The sequence below is a fragment of the Aotus nancymaae genome, unplaced genomic scaffold (assembly GCF_030222135.1).
Source record: "Aotus nancymaae isolate 86718 unplaced genomic scaffold, 86718_ANA_hifiasm-v0.15.2.pri h1tg000004l, whole genome shotgun sequence".
NCBI lineage: Eukaryota > Metazoa > Chordata > Mammalia > Primates > Aotidae > Aotus > Aotus nancymaae.
Window position 1 is genome coordinate 67,522,020 of NW_026988415.1, and position 18,937 is coordinate 67,540,956.

At 36.1% G+C, this 18,937-nt stretch overlaps 1 long non-coding RNA gene and 1 pseudogene across 1 annotated transcript in view; both read right to left on the reverse strand.

The window, feature by feature from the left end:
- Window positions 1–18,937, reverse strand: part of LOC135269216 (uncharacterized) — a 295,851-nt gene that overhangs the window by 115,641 nt on the left and 161,273 nt on the right. The gene's annotated exons all lie outside the window — the stretch shown is intronic.
- LOC105719619 (GTP-binding protein SAR1a-like) lies at window positions 17,215–18,400 on the reverse strand (annotated as a pseudogene).

Consider the following 18,937-nt stretch of genomic DNA (forward strand, 5'->3'; position numbering starts at 1 on the left):
AGTTTTTTGTAAAACAGGTAGTATTTGGTTACGTGAATAAGTTCTTTAGTGGTGATTTATGAGATTTTGGTGCACATATCACCCAAGCAGTGTGCTCTGTACCCATTGTGTAGTCTTTTATCCCTCACTCCCTGACACCCTTCCACCTGAGTCCTCAAAGTCCATTGTATTATTCTTATGACTTTGAATCCTCATAGCTTAACTCCCACTTATAAGTGAATTTCTATTCCTGAGTTACTTCACTTAGAATAATAGTCTCCAGTTCCATTCAGGTTGCTGTGATTGCCATTATTTCATTTCTTTTTATGACTGAATAGTATTTCATAGTATATATATTTGAGAGAGAGATGTATATTATATATCAAATTTTCTTTTTCCACTAGTTAATTGATGGGAACTTCAAATGGTGTCATATTTCTGCAATTGCAAATTATGCTGCTGTAAACATGCGTGTGCAAGTATATTTTTCCTGTAATGACTTCTTTTCCTCTGGGTCGATACCTAGCAGTAGGATTCCTGGATCAAATGGTAGATCTACTTGCAGTTCTTTAAGGAATCTCCACACTATTTTACAAAGTGCTTGTACTAGTTTACATTCCAAGCCACAGTGTAGAAGTGTTCTCTTTTCACCACATTAATACCAATATCTTTTTTTTTTTATTTTTTTATTGTGGCCATTTTTATGAGAGTGAGATGGTTTGGCATTGTGGTTTTGATTTGCATCTCCCTGATTATTAATGATGTTGAGCATATTTTTATCCTTTTTGGCCATTTATATATCTTTTTTTTGAGAATTTTCTATTCATGTGCTTAGCCCACTTTTGAATGGAGTTGTTTTCTTGCTGATTTGTTTTAGCTCTTTATGGATTCTGTATATTAGTAATTTATCAGATGTATAGATTGTGAAGATTTTCTCCCACTCTGTGGGTTGTCTGTTTACTCTGTTGATTATCTCTTTATCTGTGCAGAAGCTTTTTAGTTTAATTAAGTTACACCTATTTAGCTTTTTGTTACATTTGCTTTTGGGTTCTTGGTCAAGAAGTCTTTGACTAAGCCAATGTCTACAATGGTTTTTTCAATGTTATCTTCTAGAATGTGTATGGTTTCAGGTCTTACATTTAACTCTTTGATACATTTTGAGTTGATTTTTGTATGAAGTGAAAGATGAGGATCCAGTTTTAGTCTTCTACATGTGTCTTGCCATTATCCTAGCACCATTTGTTGAATAGGATGTCCATTCTCTACTTTATGTTTTTGTTTGCTTTGTCAAAGATTAGTTGGCTCTAAGTATTTGGGTTTATTCCTGGGTTCTCTATTCTGTTCCATTTGTCTATGCACCTATTTTTATACAACTACCATACTGTTTTGGTGACTATGGCCTTATAGTATAGTTTGAAGTCAGGTAATGTGATGCCTTCAGATTTGTTCTTTTTGCTTAGTCTTGCTTTGGCTATATGAGTTTTTTTTTTTTTTTTTTTTTTTTTAAGATTGCTTTTGAATCAATATTTTGAAAATGACCATACAGACAACAGTGTTTTGTAGTTTTCCTTGTAGAGGTTTTTCACATCCTTGGCTAGGCATATTTCTAAGTATTTTATTGTTTTGCAGCTATTGTAAAAGGGATTGAGCTGTCTATTTGATTCACATCTTGGTCACTGTTGGTGTATAGCAGCACTTAAATCAGTAGCATTTCTATACAAATATAACCCCTAAATTGAGAGTCAAACAAAAAAGGCAGTTTCATTCACAACAGCCACAAAAAGAATTAAATATCTAACAACACACCTAACCAGAGAAGGTAAATATATGTACAGAGATTTTTTTAAACACTGCTGCTGAAAGAAATCAAGGATAAAACAAATAGAAATTTTACGCTCGGGGTGGGATAATTTGATATAGTTAAAATGGCGGTAATGCCCCAAACAGTTTACAGGCTCAATGTTATTCCCATCAAAGTACTAATGACAATTTTACAGAAAAAATATATACTGAATGGAAAAAAATTGGAAGCATTCCCTTTGAAAACTGGCTCAAGAAAAAGATGCCCCCTCTCACCACTCCTATCAAACATAGTATTGGAATTTCTGGCCATGGCAATCAGGCAAGAAAAAGAAATGAAGGGTATTCAATTAGGGAAAGAGGAAGTCGAATTGTCTCTATTTGCAGACGACATGCTTGTATATTTAGAAGACCCCATAGTCTCAGCCCCAAATTTCCTTAAGCTGATAAGCAACTTCAACAAAGTCTCAGGATACAAAATCAAAGTGCAAAAATTACAAACATTCCTATACACAAATAACAGACAAATAGAGAGCCAAATCATGAGTGAACTGCCATTCATAATTGCTACAAAGAGAATAAAATACCTAGGAATACAACTAACAAAGAATATGAAGGACGTCTTCAAGGAGAATTATGAACTACTGCTCAAGGAAATAAGAGAAGACACAAACAGATGGAAAACATTCCATGATCATGGTTAGAAATAATCAATATCGTGAAAATGATCATAATGCCCAAAGTAATGTATGGATTCAATCCTTTCCCCATCAAGCTACCATTGACTTTCTTGACAGAATTGGAAGAAACGACCTTACACTTCGTATTAAACCAAAAGAGAGCCCACATAGCCAAGACAATCCTAAGGGGAAAAAAAGCTGGATTGTCTTGGTTATGCAGGTTCTTTGTTAATTTCATATGAAGTTTAAGGTGGTTTTTTCCAATTCTGTCAAAAAAAGTCATTGGTAACTTGATGGGGAGATCATTGAATCTATAAATTACGTTGGGCAGTTTAGCCATTTTCACGATATTGAGTATTCCTAATCATGAGCATGGAATATTTCTCCATCTGTTTGTGTCGTCTCTTATTTCCTTGAGCAGTAGTTTATAGTTCTCCTTCAAGAAGTCCTTCACATCACTTTTTAGTTGGATTCCTAGGTATTTTATTCTCTTTGTAGCAATTGTGCATAGGAGTTCACTCATGATTTGGCTCTCTGTATGTCTATTATTGGTTTATAGGAATGCTTGCTATTTTTGCACACTTATTTTATATCCTGAGACTTGGCTGATGTTGCTTATCAGCTTCAGCTTAAGGAGATTTTGGACTGAGACAATGGGATTTTCTAAAGATACAATCATGTCATCTGCAAACAGGGACAAATTGATGTACTCTCTTCCTATGCAAATACCCTTTATTTTTTTCTCTTGCCTAATGGCCCTTGCGAAAACTTCCAATACTATGATGAATATGAGGAGTGACAAAGATCGTCCTTGTCTTGTGCCAGTTTTCAAAGGGAAGGCTTCCAGCTTTTGTACATTCAGTATGACAAGACTATCCTAAGCAAAAATAAAAAAAAAAAAGAAAAAGAAAAAAAAGAAAAAAGAAAGAAAGAAAAAGAAAAAGAAAAAAGCTGGAGGCATTATGCTACCTGAAATCATCTGATCTTTGACAAACCTGACCAAAAAAAAAAAAAAGCAACGCAGAAAGGATTGCCTACTTAGTAAATGGTGTTGGCAAAACTGGCTAGTCATACGCAGAAAGCTGAAAATTGATCCCTTCCTTGCACCTATACAAAAATTAACTCTAGATGAATTAAAGATTTAAACATGAGGCCTAACATCATAAAAACTCTAGAAGAAAATCTAGGCAATACCATCCAGGACATGGGCATGGGCAAGGACTTTGTGACAAAAACACCAAAAGCAATGGCAACAAAAGCCAAGATAGACAAGTGGGATCTAATTAAACTTAAAAGTTTCTGCACAACAAAAGAAACTATCAATAGAGTGAACTAGGAACCAACAGAATGGGCAAAATATTTTGCAATCTACTCATCTGACAATGGGCTAATATCCTGAATGTATGGAGAATAAAACTAATTTACAAGAAAAAAAACAAACAACTCTATCATGAAGTGGTCAAAGGATGTGAGCAGACACTTTTCAAAAGAAGACATTTATGCAGCCAACAAACATGAAGAAAAGTTCATCATCACTGGTCATTAGAGAAATGCAAATCAAAAACAAAGTGAGATACCACCTCATGCCAGTTAGAATGACAATCACTTAAAAAATCAGGAAATAACAGATCCTGGAGAAGATATGGAGAAATAGGAATGCTTTTACACTGTTGGTGGGAGTATAAATTAATTCAACCATTGTAGAAGACAGTGTGGCAATTCTTAAGGATCTCGAAATAGAACTACCATTTGACCCAGCAATTCCATTACTGGGTATATACACAAATGTTTATAAATCATTCTATTATAAAGACACATGCACCATATGTTTATTGCAGCACTGTTCACAATAGTAAAGACTTGGAACCAACCCAAATGTCCATCAATGATAGACTGGATAAAGAAAATGTGGCACATGTACTCCATGGAATACTATGCAGCCATAAAATATGATGAGTTAATGTCCTCTGCAGGGACATGGATGAAACAGGAAACCATCATTCTAAGCAAACTGACACAAGAACAGAAAACCAAATACCTCATGTTCTCATTCATAAGTGGGTGTTGAACAATGAGAACACACAGACACAGGGAGGGGAATGTCATACACCGGTGCTTGGGGGGTGAGGGGTTAGGAAAGAAATAGCAGGGGGTGGGGGATTGGGGAGTGAAAGCATTAGGAGAAATACCTAATGTAGATGATGGGGTGATGGATGCAGCAAACCATGACCATGGCATGTGTATACCTATGTAACAAACCTGCATGGTCTGCACATGTACCCTACAACTTAAAGTAAGATAAATAAATAAATAAGTGAGAGGCATCACACTAACTGACTTCAAACTATACTACAAAGCTACAGTAATCAAAACAGCATGGTACTGGTACCAAAACAGAGATAGAGACAAATGGAACAGAACAGAAGCCTCAGAAGTAACACCACACATCTACAACCATCTGATCTTTGACATACCTGGCAAAAACAAACAATAGGGAAAGCATTCACTATTTAATAAGTGGTGTTGGGAAAACTGGCTAGCTATATGCAGAAAGCTGAAACTGGATCCCTTCCTTACACCTTATACAAAAAATTAACTCCAGAAGGATTAAAGATTTAAACACAAGACCTAACACCATAAAAATCCTGGAAGAAAACCTAGGCAACTGGATCCCTTCCTTACACCTTATACAAAAAATTAACTCCAGAAGGATTAAAGATTTAAACAAAAGACCTAACACCATAAAAATCCTGGAAGAAAACCTAGGCAATACCATTTAGGACATAGGCATGGCAAGGATTTCATGACTAAAGCACCAAAAGCAATGGCAACAAAAACCAAAATAGACAAATGGGATCTAATTAAACTTAAGAATTTCTGGAAAGCAAAAGAAACAATTATTAGAGTGACCTAGTAACCAACAGAATGGGAAAAAAATTTTGCAATCTACTCATCTGACAAAGGGCTAATATCTAGAATCTACAGAGAACTTAAACAAATTTACAAGAAAAAAACAACCCCATCAAAATAAGTGGGCAATGGATTTGAACAGACACTTTTCAAAAGAAGACATTTATGCAGTCAGCAAACATGAAAAAAATGCTCATCATCACTGGTCATTAGAGAAATGCAAATCAAAACCACATTGAGATATCACCTCATGCCAGTTAGAATGGTGATCATTTAAAAATCTGGAGACAACAGATGCTGGAGAGGATGTGTAGACATAGCAACGCTTTTATACTGTTGATGTGAGTGTAAATTAGTTCAACCATTGTGGAAGACAGTGTGGTGATTCCTCAAGGATCTAGAACTATAAGTACATCTTAGCCCAGCAATTCCAGTACTGGGTATATACCCAAAGGATTGTGAGTCATTCTATTATAAAGACACATGCACATGTATGTTTATTGCGGCACCATTTACAATAGTAAAAATTTGGAACCAACCCAAATGCCTATCAAGGATAGACAGGATAAAGAAACTGTGGCACATATACACCATGGAATACTATGCAACCATAAAAAAGAATGAGTTGATGTCCTTCACAGGGATATGGATGAAGCTGGAAACTATCATTCTCAGCAAACTGACACAAGAACAGAAAACCAAACACCACATGTTCTCACTCATAAATGGGTGTTGAACAATGAGAACACATGGACACAGGAAGGGGAACATCACACACTGGGGTCTATTCGAGGGTGGGAGCTAGGGGAGGAATAGCAGTGGGTTGGGGGTTTGGGGAGGGATAACATTAGGAGAAATATCCAATATAGATGACAGGGGGATGGATGCAGTAAACCAGTGTGGCATGTGTATACAAATGTAACAAACCTGCACAATCTGCACATGTACCCTATAACTTAAAGTAAAATAAAATAAAAAAAAATTTAAACCTCCTTGAAACAATAGTCAAGCCTGAATATGTAAAGCTATCCTAAGCAAAAAGAAGACAGCTGGAGATATAACACAATCCAATTTCAAACTATACTACAATGCTACAGTCACTAAAACAGCATGATACTGGTACAAAAGCAGACTGAAAGATCAATGGAATAGAATAAAAAACCCAGAGGTAAAGCCACACACCTAGAACCATCTGATCATTGACAAAGCTAACAGAAATGAAATGGAGAAAGGACTTTTTCCTATTCAATTCATTTTCCTGGATTAACTGGCCAGTCATATGCAGAAGATTGAAACTGGATCCTTTCCTTTTACCATATACAAAAGTCTAATCCACGTGAATTAAAGACTTAAATGTAAAATCTAAAAATATAAAATTTCTTTAAAAAACATGAAATACCATTCTCTACATAGGCCTTAGTAAAAATTTTATGATAAAGACTCCAAAACAAATTGAAAAAAAATTGATAAGTGGACCTAATTAGACTAGTGAGATTCTGCATAGCAAAGGAAACTCAAGAGAGTAAACAGGCAACCTACAGAATTGGAGAAAATATTTTCAAGCTATGCATACAACTAAGGTCTAATATCAAGAATCTATAAAAAAACTTAAACAAATCAACAACCAAAACCAAAAACCTTTGTTAAAAATGGGAAAAATATATAGACACTTCTCAAAGAAGACATACATGTGGCCAATAAACATAAGAAAATAATTACTAATAAGTACTCAAAATTACTAATCATTAAGAAAATGCAAATCAAAACCACAATGAAATAGCATGTCACAACAGTCAGAATGGCTATTAATAAAAATTCAATAAATAATGAATGCTGGTGAGGTTGTGGAGAAAATGGTATGCTTTTACATTGCTGTTTGGAATATAAAGTAGTACAGCCACTGTGGAAAGCAGTTTGGTGATTTCTCAAAAAGTTTAAAACAGAACTACTATCTGAACCAGCAATCCCATTACTGGGTATATACCAAAATGAATATAAACTATTCTATCATAAAGACAACTGCACAAATATGTTCATTGCAGAACTATTTACAATATAAAGACATAAAAACAACCTAGATGCCCATCAGTAGTGGAATGCATAAAGAGTAGGTTACATATAGACTGTGGAATACTACACAGCCATAAAAGAGAATGAAATTATATCCTTTGCAGCAACGTGAGTAGAGCTAGAGGTCATTATCCTTAGTGAGTTAAAGCAGGAACAGAAAACCAAATGCCACATGTTTTTGCTCATAATTGGGTGCTAAATATTGAGTACCTGTGGACACAAAGAAAATAATCAGTTGATACGAGGGTCTACTTGAGGGTTGATGGTGAGGGGAGGGTGAGGCTTGAATAACTATTTATTGTGTATTACAGTAATTACCTGAGTCATAAAATAATACATATGCCATAGCGATGCAGCATGCAATTTACCCATTTAACAAACCTTTACATGCTTCCCCAAACTTAAAATGAAAGTTGTAAAGAAAAAGAAAGCAGAATATACCAAAACATATTGAATACAGCAAAAGCAGTTAGTTCTAATAGGGAATTTTATAGCAATAAACACTTAAATTAAGAAAAAAAAGACTTCAAATAATAAACCTAATTTTACACTTTGAGGGACTAGAAAAGGAAGAAAAAAACTAAGCCCAAAGTCAACAAAAGGAAGAAAATACTAAAGATTAGAGCAGAAACGAATGAATTAGAGAGTAGGAAAACAATAGAAAAGATCACTGAAACTTAGAGTTGGTTTTCTGAAAAATTAAAATGAACAAAACTTTAACAATACAACCTAAGGAAGAAAAAGACTCAAAACTATAAATAACAAAGGAGACATGTCAACTGATATTATGTAAATACATAGGCTCATAAGAGAATATTATAAACAACTATATGTCAAACAGTAGGTAACCTAGAAAAAATAGATAAATTCTTAGAAACATACAGTCTACTTTCAAAAGTGAATCATGAAGAAACAGAAATTTGGAACAGTTTGATAATGACTAAGGAGATTAATTAATCAAAAACCTGCAAACAGAGAAAAGCCCAGGATCTGAATTATACCAATAAAAAAAAATACATAAAACAAAAAACAAAAAACTAATGTTGATCCTTCTCCAATTTGTGAAACATTGAAGAGGAGAATACACTTCCAAACTAATACAATGCCAGCATTACTGTATTTCTAAGCCAATCTCAACTATGCAGGAGGCTGAGGTGTGGAAGTGTTGCTTGAGCTTAGGAGTTTGAGACCCCATCTCAAAGGAACAACAACCAACAACAATAACAAAATGATTATTTGGGATCATTTTTAAAAATTATGTGATCTGCAAATACAAATTTTATTTTTTTCTATCATTTTTATTTTTTTCACTTAACTTATTCCAATTACTTTGGAGTTTGCAGATAATGCTGAATAGTCATAGTGAGAGAGAATATGCTTTACATTTTCCTGATTTTGGGGACATAGTATTTGCTCTTTCTATTTAATTTGACATTAGCTGTAAATTTTATTTAGAAATCTTTATTAGGTTAAGGATAGTCTCTTGTATTTCTTGTTTATTGAAGTTTTTATACTGAATGGATATTTAATGCTTTTTACTCTTTTACTGATAAGATTATATAATTTTTATTATTTAGTCTGCTAATGAAGTGAATTATATTGATTTCCAACTGCTAAACAAGTCCTGAATCCCTGAGATAAAACATATTTGGTCTTGCTTTATTATATTTTTATATATTTTTGAATACACAGAAATTACTATACATAATAGGTATAATAAATATATATAAAATAATTGAATATTTATATGTTCAATCATTAAGCATTTTGTAGAGGATCTTTACATCTACACTAATAAGAGATATTAGTCTGTAGTGGCTTTATGTTTTCTTGCATCATGTTTGTCTAGTTTTAGTATTAGAGTATTGCTTCATAAAAGCCACTAATAAGAGATATTAGTCTGTAGTGGCTTTATTTTTTCTTGCATAATGTTTGTCTAGTTTTAGTATTAGAGTATTGCTGGCTTCATAAAATGATCTTAGAATTATTCCCTCCATTTCCATTTTCTGGAAAAGATTTATAGATATGGTACTATTTCTTCCTTAAATGTTTAGTAGAATTCAGTAGTAAAACTGATGGTGGTGATGGTCCATTTTAACTGGCCACTGTGAGGACGCCAGTAGCAGTGGGAGGAGGTGCAGCTGGAGTGGTACACTCTATGGAGCTGGCAGGAGCTGGAACAGGCAAGAGCCCTGTCCACTACCAAGTTGGTGGGTCAGGAACTTGTGCTCCTGGGCACAGCCTCAGCCACCTAGCCACGGCTCCAGACCCTGGCATCCCTCTGCTCTCAGGGGACCAGGAAGCTCCTTATTCTTGCAGGCTTGAAAGTAACCTGCTTTTGCTCTCTGGCCTATCCACATTCCTGGAACCCACTCCAGGGTGGAGCAAAGCTGTGGCTGACATCTGGCACTGTTGCAACCAGACCAGGTGAGTGTGTGCTGACACCATCCCCCTGATATCTCAACCCACTCCAGACTTTGGGTGCTGACAAGCATGGAAGTGGGACTGGGGGTACTGAGGATGGCTTGGCATGGACCTGCAGGCATCTCTTGGTATGGACAGCCTGAACACCATGGATGGCATGTTAATGGCAAACAGGTTTCTGGGTAGAAAGGAGTGAGTTCCCAGTGAAATGCCTCCTTCAAGCCAGGAGCAGCCTGAAGCCTTGGGTCCAAGATGTCGGTTTTTGATGAAGTCTGTGGTCCAGATTGAGAACTTCATTGATGACTATTCAGCCAATCAGATGGGGCTTTTTCCAGGCCAAACTGTAGCCAACCATGGACAAATCAGCACACACTTCCTCAGACCTGAGCACATAAAAACCCCAGACTCAGCCAGGCTCACGTGCTCATTGGAACAGCATGACTGTGGAAAGGAGTTACCCAATATGAATCTCCTCTCCACTGAGAGCTGGACACTCCTTGTGAGAGCCTGACAGCAAAAAGGAGCTACCCACCACGGATCTCATCAAAGCTGCTGTCACTCAATGAAGCTCCTCTCTGCCTTGCTTACCGTCCAGTTGTCTGTGTACCTCATTCACCCTGGATGTAGAACAAGAACTTTGGACCTGCCAAGTGTCAGAACTGAAAGAGCTGTAACACAAACAGGCTGAAACATGTCACCTCCACTAGCCGTATTGTGGGCAATGAAAAGGAGTGAAGAGCTGCAGCCCTTTGGTGAGCCCAGAACTAAGGGCTTCCCAAGCCAGGGCTGTGACACCCTCTTTGGGGCTCTGTGGTTCCTGACATCTCCAAGCTTCCAGGCACAATTGCATTACCCTTATCCAGATGCAGTTGCCTGCAGTGGAAGCCACTTACAGTATGTATTAGTCCATTTTCATGCTACTAATAAAGACATACCTGAAACTGGGTAATTTATAAAGGAAAGATATTTAATGGACTCACAGTTTCATGGCTGGGGAGACCTCACAATCATGGTGGAAGGCAAGGAGGAGAAAGTCACATCATACATGGATGGTGGTTGGCAAAGAGATCTTGTGCAGGGAAACACTCCTTTTTATAAAACCATCAGATCTCATGAGACTTATTCACTATCGTGAGAACAGCACTGGAAAGACCTGCCTGCACGATTCAATTACCTCCCACTGAGTCCCTCCCACAACACATAGAAATTGTAGGAGCTATAATTCAAGATAATATTTGGGTGGTGACACAGCCAACCCATATCATGGTACATTTGATCCAGCTGCAGCCTTGCATAGAACCAGCACCTGTGTTGGTGCCTGGAGCTGCCTGCCCCGCTGCAGCAGCCAGATTGCCTGGATGTGCACAGTTGCCTAATCACATGCTCACTCACTCACATGCTGCTTGCCACTCCACACCTGGCTTGTACTTGGCAGGCATGAGATCCAGGCTGGTAGTGTGGTCAAGCAAATTCTGCTAGGCCATGTGAGCAGAGCAAGACTAGTGGGCCTGAGCAAAACTTGGGCAAAGGCTGCCACTGCTCACAGACATTTCTGGCTAAAAAAGCAATATACTAACAATCCTGTGACAAAACTATATGAGGGTAGAACTACTTTTTATTGTAGATTAACTACAAATGTAATATTTGAATACATATAGGGTTATTCAGGTTACCTGTTTCTTCTTGAGTGATTTTTGGTAGTTTTTCTTTTTGTAGAAAATGGTCTGCCAAAGTTTATATATTTTCCTTCCAAAATTAAGTTGTTACCAATATGATAGTATTAGAAAGCAGGGCCCTTAAGAGTTTATTGGGTCATTAGGGCTCCAGCCTTATGTAAGTGAAATATAAATGGAACTGTGTGCCTTTACAAATGAGCTTGTTGAAAGGAATTTATGCCTTTTTGCCTTTGTGCCTTACCTCATGTGAAGACACAGCATTTCTACCCTCCAGAGGAGGGGAGGAATGTGTTCAACGTCCCATCTTGGAAATAGAGACCGGACCCTCATCAGAAACAAACCAGCTGGCACCCTGATCTTGGAACTCCCACCACCTAGAACTGTGATAAAATAAATTTTTACACTTTATGATTGCCCAGTCCCCCCTTCTCTGCCTAGAGGCTTATCAACTTTATTGAGCTATTCAAAGAACCACCATCTTTTGTCTAAAATATCAGAAATTTATTGTTTCATAGTTCCGTAAATTATTAGTCCAAGATTAAGGTGTCAGTAAAGTTGGCTCCTCCTGTGGAGGGTGACAAAAAAATCTGTTCCCTGTCTCTTCTGTAGCCTCTTGTGGTTTTCTGGCAATATTTGACATTTCCAGGCTTGTATCACATTGATATTCTGACTTAATCTTTACATGGTGTCTTCACTGTGTGTGCATATATAGTTGTTCAAATTTTCTTCCTCTATATATTGATATATAATAGTTGTACATATTTTTGAGGTATATGTAGTATTTTCATACATACATACAATGTGTAATAATCAAATCTAGGTAATTGAGATATTCATCATCTCAAAAGCATCTTTTCTTTATGTTGGGAAAATTTGTATTCTCTTAAGTATTTTGAACTATGTAATATATTATTATTAACTATTGTCACTCTATTAAACTATCAAACACTAGATCTTATTTTTTTCTTTTTTTACTATTTTTCTTAGTTAAGATGGGATCTCACTATGTTACCCAGGCTGATTTTAAACTCCTGCCTTTACATAATTCTCCCATTTTCGCCTCACAAAGTTTTGGGACTACATGTGTGAGCCACCACATCTAGCCATATTTTCTATATACCTGTATTTTTGTACCCATTAACCAATGTCTCTTCATTCCCACTCTTCCCTACACTTTCCAACCTCTGGTAATCACCAATCAACTCTATACCTCAATGAGATCCACTATTTTTTGCTGATGTATGAGTGAGAACATACAATATTTGTCTTTTCTGTACCTGGCTTATCTCACTTAACATAATGACGTCCAGTTCCAACCATGTTTCTACAAATGACAGAATTTCATTCTATTTATGCTGAATAATACTCCAATGTATGCATGTACAGCATTTTCTTTATTCATCCACTGATAGACACTTAGATTAAGTCCATGTTTTGGCTCTTGTGAATAGTACTGCAATGAACATGGGAGTGTATATAACTCTTCATTATATTTTTGATATTTAAAAATATATATATATATTCAGCAGTGGGTTGTTGGACCATATGGTAGTTCTATTTTTAGTTTGTCAAGAAATCTCCATACTGTTTTCCATAGTGGTTCTACTAATTTACATTCTCACCAACAGTGTCTTAGTTTTCCCTTTTCTCTACATCCTTCCTAGCATCCATTAATTTTGCCTTTTTAATAAGACTATCTTAACAAAGGGGAGTTAATAATTCATTGCAGTTTTGATTTGTGTTACCTGATGATTAGTGATAGTGAACATTTTTTCATATGCTTATTGGCATTTTTATATCTTCACAAAACCATCTTTTTAAAAAGTGTATTGTTTTCTTATGTTTAATTTCGTTGACTTTTTAAATTTTTAAATTGTTTTCTTTCTTCTACTTGCTTTAGATTTAGACTGTTCTTCTTACTCTATTTTCCTAAGTGGAAATTTAGGCTATTAAATTTAGCTTATATTTCTTTTGTAATACATGCATTAATGCTATATATTTTCATTTAAGCATTACTTTAGCCACATATCACAAATTTTGTTATATTGTATTTTACTTTTTGTTTAGTTGAAGATATTCTTCAATTTTCCTGGAGACTTTTTCTTCCACATATGTGTTCTGCTTAATTTCAAAATACGTGTTTTTTTAAAATCTCCATGTTATCGATTTTAGTTTAATTAGGTTATTTCATGATAACATACTTTGCATAATTTTTATTCTTTTAAATTTTTCAAGGTTTATTTTATAGACCAGAATATGGTGTATTTTGGTGAATGTTTTATATGCGTTTGTGCAGAATGTCTATTCTGTTGTTGGAAGGTTGGTTTTTGAAGGTCAGTTGGGTCACATTGGAAGAATTTTGAAGGACATTTTCCCTTGCAATAGAATACTAGGTTGATAATATTTTTTATTTTAACACTTAAAAAATGTATTCTTGTTTTTGTGGTTTCTAAAGAGAAGTCTACTATGATTCTTACCCTTCTTCGGTAAACAATATGCGCTTATCCCTGTATGACTGCAAAATTTTCTCCTTGCTTGTGGTTTTTAGCAGTGTGAATATAATATGCCTATGGATCTGTGTGTGTGTGTGTGATATTTTTGTTTTGTTGGTATTGCATTTATCCTGCTTGATGTTCTCTAAAATTCTTCAATTTGTAGTATTTGGTAGTTACTTTGGAAAATTATCAGCCATTATTTTTTTCAAATATTTTCTCTGTTATTTTGTCTCTCTTCTCCTCTTAGTATTCCAATGACATGTACATTATACCATTTGTTATTATCTCACTTCCCACCACACTTGCATGTTACAAACGATTTTCCCACTTTTTTCTCAGCATTCCATTTTGGGTAATTTCTATTGATTCAGGTTCAAGATTATTTATTTTTTTCTCAGCGGTAGTGAGTCTACTGATGAGCCCAACAATAAAATCTAATTTCTATTATTGTGGGGCTTTTATTTGTTTTAACTTGTTTTAAGATGGTTGGGATACAAACTAACTTTCTTTTGTAAATAATTGTTTCACTTTTCCTGAAATAGGACATATATGCACTCTAATAAAACATAATGGAAAGTCTCAATTCATGGGAGTTCTTGTACAAGGTTCTGATTCTGTGTTTGGAGCCGAGCTCCTCATGGTAGCTTCTTTCAACTATCTTCTTACAGATGGGCTCTAACTGATTTTCAATCCCCTCTTTCTCCAAGGGAATAAAGCACTTTTACAAAGAGCTGCCCTATGTAGATAACACAATTTTACAGCTTGCAACAAAGTGATTAGGGACAAATAAAAAAAAGAAAGAAAAGAAAAGAAAAGAAAGAAAACTAACCCTAAAGCAATCCTACTTCTCATCTCTCTAAATAGAGAAGTATGGTAATTTTTAACCAAAGGAAATAAAAAACATGCAAGTTAACTACCAACTTCATTTACTGTTAGCTAAATTTGTTTACCTAAGGCTTTACCCCTTTGCAAACCAATGATTTTTTTCTTAACCCAGCTATGCTTGCTAATAAAATAAATGCATACACTTCCCAGGCATACACTTGATTGGGTCTCTGCATTTGGCACCAGGTAGTGAAAAAAAGTATTCTTTCCCAACAAGTCAATACTGAAGACTAAGAATGAGAACTCTAACTAAAGAACATTACTCTTTCACCCCAGTAACATGTTGATCCTACTTTCTCTACCCTCACATTAGAATAAAGATATCTTTCCAGCTTTTTATCTACTATATCCTATCTTTTCCTAAAATATACTATCTTTTTATATTTTACTACAAGTTTAGAATATAGGTTAAGATTATAAAAATCCAATTTCATACTTGGCACTAAGAAAATGAAATTCTATAAAATTAATTCTCATTACTCTAGTAGGGATGTTGGTGAATTTACACTGAGTCTTTACTGCCTATAAGTGATGCTGCTTCCAAGAAAACATCTCTGCAGAAAGTTTTTGGGTTAGTGTTTTCCTCTACTTATTTCTGGAAAGAAAGACAATTTCATGCAAAAACAAACAAACAAAACTGAAAAAGCAACATAGCTTAACCTTGTCTTTAAACACTGACAAAATAGATATCCAAAGAGAATAGATTTAAGAAAAAGAGCTCAGGAGTAGCCCAGTAGAGACCAAATTTTGCAAGTGGAAGTTTTGAAGCCCACTAACTAAATCTTTTTCTAGATCCAAACAAGTGCTACAATACCAGATTTTTAACTCTCAACTCATAGAATTGAGAGCCCTTAAGCTGTTAACATTGTCCTGTGTCTATTCATAAAAAAATTTCCCCTAAAATCTGTGCAAATGTTGCTGAGGTACACCTGCAGTAGGTGACAACATGAGAAGTATTCTTTTTTTTTTTTTTTTTTTTTTTTGAGACGGAGTCTCGCTCTTGTTACCCAGGCTGGAGTGCAATGGCACGATCTCGGCTCACCGCAACCTCCGCCTCCTGGGGTCAGGCAATTCTCCTGCCTCAGCCTCCTGAGTAGCTGGGATTACAGGCACGCGCCACCGTGCCCAGCTAATTTTTTTGTATTAGTAGAGACGGGGGTTCACAATGTTGACCAGGATAGTCTCGATCTCCCGACCTCGTGATCCACCCGCCTCGGCCTCCCAAAGTGCTGGGATTACAGGCTTGAGCCACTGCGCCCGGTCCATGAGAGGTATTCTTAACTCTTTTATAAAGTGAAATCCACTTTTTATAACTGAAAATAAAAAAGCAAAATGCTATAGAGGAATAAAATTTCATGAAAGTATTATACAAAAGCAAACACTAGCTGAAATCTATAACTTAATGGGTAAAAACGATAATACCAGTAACCCACTCTATAATTAACTCCTCCACAGTGAATAATCTGCTACACATTTCTTTTTTGTTTAATTGTACTTTAGGTTCTGGGGTACATGTGCATATCATCCAGGATTGTTGCATAGGTACATACATGGCAAGCTGGTTTGCTGCCTTCATTCCCCCATTTCCTATATCTGGTATTTCTCCTCACATTATCCCTCCCAACCGCCACCCCCACCCCCACTGTTCCTCCCCTAGTCCCCACAAACTGACCACCATGTGTGATGCTCCCCTCTCTGTGTCCACGTGTTCTCATTGTTCAACACCCACTTATGAGTGAGAACATGCGGTGTTTGGTTTTCTGTTCTCGTGTCAGTTTTCTGAGAATGATGGCTTCCAGATTCATCTACGTCCTTATGAAGGACACGAACTCATCGTTTTTTATGACTGTGTAGTATTCCATGGTGTACATGTTCCACATTTTCTTTATCCAGTCTATCATCAATGGACATTTGGGTTGGTTCCAAGTTTTTGCTATTGTAAACAGTGCCGCAATGAACATACGTGTGCATGTGTCTTTATAGTAGAATGATTTATAATCCTTTGGGTATATACCCAGTAATGGGATTGCTGGGTCAAATGGAATTTCTATTTCTAGGTCCTTGAGGAATCGCCACACTGTCTTCCACAATGGTTGAACTAACTTACACTTCCACCAACAGTGTAAAAGTGTTCCTATTTCTCCACATCCTCTCCAGCATCTGTTGTCTCCAGATTTTTAAATGATTGCCATTCTAACTGGCATGAGATGGTATCTCAATGTAGTTTTGATTTGCATTTCTCTAATGACCAGTGATGATTAGCATTTTTTCATATGTTTATTGGCCTCATGTATGTCTTCTTTTGTCAAGTATCTGTTCATATCCTTCGCCCACTTTTGAATGGGCTTGTTTGTTTTTTTCTTGTAAATCTGTTTTAGTTCTTTGAAAAGTTCATGAGGAAACTGTGAATGGGATCAGTCCAGAGAAGCAAAACTCTTTTATTTTCAGTGCTCAGACATCAGTAAATATACCCGGAGAGCCAGTGGAAACCCTCGCCATAGTCTTGCCTCTTGAGCACACTGCACATAAGCACTTACAAGGGGCAAGCATTCAACTTCTTCAGGAGCACATTCCCCTTTCCCATGGTTTGTCCATAAAGCCGAAATATCTGACAGAGTTTTTTTTCCTTATCTGTTCTGTCAATTTTGTTCCCTAAGAAATGAGGCACATTGCATACTCTTTTGTCAATCATTTAAAGCATTAAGCTCATATTTGAATTCCACGAGGCAAGAATGATCCACACAGTTCACGAGAAAGAAAATACCATTAATTGCTGGGAGATAATTTTTCCAAACCGACATTCTTGCTCATGCCCACATAGAATAAAAGTTGTAAAAGTCATTCTAACAATTGTTAGCTCTTGTGACGTCAAATGTAGTGTTGGAACATGTTGGCCCAAGTTGTCATCTTTGAGCATGTGAAGAATAGTCGTTTTGTCTGTATTATCCAAACACAAGAATACTAATTTTCTCTATTTCTTGTAGAGTCCTAGAGACTAGAGCACAATGCTGAAGCCATGGTAGTGTCACTCAAAGATGAAAGACATTATTAATGCTTACTCTGGCCTGAGGGACTCCTCTAACAGCAGTGGGTAGCTAAGATGCTCCCTCAGAGCACACAAACCAGCAGCACCTGGGACCACTAGCTACTCACTGAATGTAAATCACAACCCTCCCTCAAGACTTCCCTATTGTGATTTTTATTTCTGGCATTGCCATATTATTCTTTCTTTTTTATTATATAAATTTAAGGTATTGGTTTTCTATATATACGCATCATGAAATGATTACTAGTCATATTAACATATCCATTTTGTTTTTACAACGGAATTATCTGCCTGAAAATATCAATTATGCCAAAATTGGAAACTCCTATGTTAAAGGCTCTAACAGTAAAAGCAGATGACAAGGAAGATTATATCTGTACTTTCAGCAGACAAATGAAAATTGTAAGAATAAATAAATAAGATGCTGTCCTGTGCCTTGTAGAATGTTTAGCATCATCCTTGGCCTCTACCCACTAGATGCTAGTAACACACCTCCCAGTAAGGCAATGGTAAGTGTGCCCAGATGTTGCCAAATACTCTGTGTGGGCAAAATTACCTGCTTTGGAGAACCAGTGATTACACATGTTAATTGCAGTTGTTTCAAATGTTTTAATGATAGTTTCAACAGACATGTGATATCTGAGTCTGATTTAGACAGATTCTTTGTCTTTTTAGATTGCATTTATCTCTTTTTTTTTTTTTGGCGTGCCACCTAATTTTACTGTTGTTGAAAGATGACCATTTATAAAATAGCACATGTGAGATCATTTTAAAAATATACTTCAAGGTTAGCATGATTTTTCTTCTGCTGGGCCTTTAGTGTGGGGGTTTGTGTTCATCTAATCAGGAGTTGGAGTGGGTTTGAAATTTGCCTAGTTGCTTTGGTTGCTATGGTTACCAGAGTTGGAATTTGTTGCTATGGTTATCAGAGTTTGATTTTGTTGTTGTCATGGACATAGGAGATTTCAAAAA